The 4,312-nt window shown below is 42.3% G+C and overlaps 1 long non-coding RNA gene across 1 annotated transcript; it reads left to right on the top strand.

Annotated features, from left to right (window-relative positions):
- The first annotated feature begins 1,487 nt into the window (after positions 1-1,487).
- Positions 1,488-2,509, top strand: LOC311224546. The gene is made up of 4 exons (XR_014619451.1): positions 1,488-1,606; positions 1,722-1,840; positions 1,960-2,172; positions 2,278-2,509. It is a non-coding gene; the product is annotated as an uncharacterized lncRNA (long non-coding RNA).
- The last annotated feature ends 1,803 nt before the right edge of the window (positions 2,510-4,312 follow it).

Here is a 4,312-nt window from a genome sequence, read left to right as displayed (position 1 = left end):
AACAGAGAGCAGGGCAGTGCATGTTTGCCAGTCACCATGGAACCCAGTCAGCAACCCACAGCGAGGGCACTTGCCGAGGCATTAAACCGGTTTGCTCACTTCGGAGCACACTGTGTTGAAGACGAACGCGCTTTAGGAACATTCATCACGGATTTCTTTCCGCAGAAGAAAAATCCAAAAAGAAACTCAGATTCTGGTTCAGAAGAAGAAGACAGTTGTGACGAGTTAGAGGCAGATGATGATGATGGTGACAACACTATTGAAGACGAGGCAGAGCCAGAAAATGATGGTGATGGTGGTGATGGTGACAAAACTAACGGATTTGAAGACGAGGCAGAGCCAGAATCTGATGATGGTGACAACACACCTAACGGATTTGGAGACAAGGTAGAACACGTAATGTGCGTTGTGGAAGTTGAATCTGACGAGAACCACGAACGCCAAATGGAAAGACTTTTGCGATTTACTTGTAAATGCGTCCAGGTTGATAAAGAAAATGACATTCTTAATCGGCGGTCATGTATCACAAAATTGGACCGTGATGAAGTTTACACAAGGCGTTTTGAGATAGCGGCTCTCGAAGAGGATCATAAAGACTTGATTATTATGGCGCAGCTCCAGGCTTTTGGTCGAAAGTCAGAATGGACTATCGGAAATAAATCGTTTTCCAAAAAAAGACAACGTGCTTACACAAACTATTTCTTCGGGGCGATACAAATCTGCCGTGAAGCTTTCCTCTTCATCCACGGGTAAGTTATTATTATTGTCTATTTAAAACTAATATAGTACATCATGCCTATTTTTTTTTAAATGATAATAAAATCTTGAAACTTGATTAGTCTTGTTTATTATCAGGGTCCCCCATTTTATTAAAACTAATTATAGTGATGATGATGATTGATGATGATGATCTAACTATCTCTCTCTGTCTCCACAATCATGTAGACTGGGTGTGGTACAGACAGGTACCGGTACTTGTGATGATGATGATGATTGATGATGATGATCTAACTATCTCTCTCTGTCTCCACAATCATGTAGACTGGGTGTGGTACAGACAGGTACCGGTACTTGTGATGATGATGATGATTGATGATGATGATCTAACTATCTCTCTCTGTCTCCACAATCATGTAGACTGGGTGTGGTACAGACAGGTACCGGTACTTGTGATGATGATGATTGATGATGATGATGATCTAACTTCTCTGTCTCTGTCTCCACAATCATGTAGACTGGGTGTGGTACAGACAGGTACCGGTACTTGTGATGATGATGATCTAACTATCTCTCTCTCTGTCTCCCCCCCCCCCCCCCTCTTCTCTCCCAAGAATAGGTAAGGATCGCTTGATTGCAATAAGCAAACACATGTCAGAAAATGGCATGTGTCTTCGCACAAAAAAGCGATCACCACACAACAACAAGCATTGCATAAAATATGAAGATATCGAAAAAGTAGTTCAATTTGTGTTGAATTATGCAGAAGATCATGCTGTTCACCTCCCTGGACGCCAGGCACACCAAAAGAACTTTACCGGTCAGCTGTTACCATCTTGCGTCACGAAGGCATCTGTGTGGCGTTTATATACCAAGGCAATGCCAGTTGGTAGGTGTAAGCAAATCTTTGTCAAAGAAATAGGTCAAATAGGTCTTTGTCAAATAAAAACAAAGCTTGAAAATGAATGACATTGTGCTAACATGTGTTCTTATTAATCTTTCAGACCAGCGAGCAGTGGGCCTGTCCACATTTAAGTCCCTCTGGAGGCAATTACTGAGTCATATCAGAGCAATCAAACCAATGTCTGATCTTTGCTGGGTGTGTCAGAAGAACAATTATCTGGTTAGTGAACATCACAGTGTTATGAACTTTGAACTGCAACTTCTGTATGAAAAGTGTTATACAAATACAGTTTATTATTATTAATATTAATCATCATTTACTTAACTTTTTTTTTTCAGATTTTCAAAAGTGCCAATCTGCCAGAGGCTGAGAAGTCTGCAAAGCTGAAGCAGCAGGAACAACATCTGGCGCATGTAACCTCAGAGCGGGCTGCCTACAAGGGCATGCTTAAAGCCGCCAAGGAGATCGGTGATGGTCTTTCTCTGGGTGGTCATGTGCCACCGGCAAGCAAGCCCTTGACAATGCATTACAGTTTCGACTACGCTCAAAAGGTGACTACATACCAAGCCCTCTTTCACAACATCATGTTATAATTGTTATAACTACTGCATTGCTCCCTTTTTTTTCTTTCTAAAATCCTTATTCATTTATTGCAGGTGCACTACCCATCAGACCCCCTTCAACCAGGGCCCATGTACTTCTTGGCTCCACGCAAGTGCAGCATATTCGGTGTTTGCTGTGAGGCGATTCCACGGCAAGTCAACTATTTGGTGGATGAGGGGATGGAGTCCAGCAAAGGTAGCAACGCCGTCATAAGCTACCTGCACCACTTCTTCAAAGACCATGGTCTTGGGGAGACAGATGTTGACCTTCACTGTGACAACTGCAGTGGCCAAAACAAGAACAAGTACATGTTGTGGTACTTAGCGTGGCGAGCGCTACATGGTCTTCACCATCGTGTCAATCTCCACCTGCTGATTGTAGGCCACACAAAGTTTTCCCCGGACAGTTTCTTTGGGCTTCTCAAGCAGCGTTTCAGAAAGACCAAGGTGAACACTCTTGATGAGATTGCAGCAGTCGTAAGGGACAGCTCAGTGGCTGGAATCAACATACCACAGCTAGTGGGAAAGGAAGATGGCACTGTAATCGTGCAGTCCTACAACTGGCAGGAACATCTGGGGCCTTACTTCAAGCCACTGCCACAGATCAAGCAGTACCAGCACTTTAGGTGGGTGTGGTCACTGTGTGTTGTGTATTTACTGTAATTAATTATTCACACTTTAGTGCAAAGAATGTCATTGGTAAATGATACAAATGCATTGATATTGTTATGTGCCCTGTACTAACGTTTCACTTTATTATTGCAGCTTTGATTCCAAGGAACCTGGTGTGGTTGTGGCAAAGATGTCTATTGATGGCGCTGAAACCAGATTCCAGCTGCTCCGTGACGTCCGTGTCCTGCCGCCTATAGATGGACTTCCTGTGCTGCCACCACCGGGACTGGACTCTGCAAGACAACACTATCTGTTCCACAAGATCAGAGAGTTCTGTGATGAGGAAGCCCAGGACGTAACATGCCCGGCACCACCAGCCAAAATATCCAGCGGCGGTTCAAAAAGACCACGGTGATCATCTGGAGAGGCCATCAGAACATTGAACATTGACTTTAGCATGTCTATTTTTATCTCGTGTTATTTTAAATGCTAATAAAATCTTGAAACTTGATTTTGTCTCTTGTTTATTATCAGGGTCCCTTTCACTACCACACTACAGAAGGTTAACCCTTTCACTACCACACTACAGAAGGTTAACCTTTCACTACCACACTACAGAAGGTTAACCTTTCACTACCACACTACAGAAGGTTAACCCTTTCACTACCACACTACAGAAGGTTAACCTTTCACTACCAGACTACAGAAGGTTAACCTAGTTGTTGTGTCTTTCACTACCACACTACATGTATTTACATCTAAATGCTTCTGGAGAGGCCATCAGAACATTGAACATTGACTTTAGCATGTCTATTTTTATCTCGTGTTATTTTAAATGCTAATAAAATCTTGAAACTTGATTTTGTCTCTTGTTTATTATCAGGGTCCCTTTCACTACCACACTACAGAAGGTTAACCCTTTCACTACCACACTACAGAAGGTTAACCTTTCACTACCACACTACAGAAGGTTAACCTTTCACTACCACACTACAGAAGGTTAACCCTTTCACTACCACACTACAGAAGGTTAACCTTTCACTACCAGACTACAGAAGGTTAACCTAGTTGTTGTGTCTTTCACTACCACACTACATGTATTTACATCTAAATGCTTCTGGAGAGGCCATCAGAACATTGAACATTGACTTTAGCATGTCTATTTTTATCTCGTGTTATTTTAAATGCTAATAAAATCTTGAAACTTGATTAAGTTTCTTGTTTATTATCAGGGTCCCTTTCACTACCACTACCAGTCACCAGACTCATTTTAATAACAAAGAGCCTCAGACTGGAAAGCTGCCAGGTGTTAATTGCCCTAGAGAGAGGGGGGCCATGGATTACAATGACTTCTGGGTAGTGTTGTAGTTGTTTCACTATTGTCACTGAATAGCCTGCTCGTCTCTTGAAGGCTATTATCTCTGAATACGTTTTGTGATAATCACCATGAATCATAGGAAGTAGCTTGCAAAGTATC

The sequence above is a fragment of the Notolepis coatsorum genome (assembly GCF_963971535.1).
Source record: "Notolepis coatsorum genome assembly, chromosome: 3".
NCBI lineage: Eukaryota > Metazoa > Chordata > Actinopteri > Aulopiformes > Paralepididae > Notolepis > Notolepis coatsorum.
The sequence above is the reverse complement of the archived record's forward strand: the minus strand, read 5'-3'. Positions and strand labels throughout refer to the sequence as shown.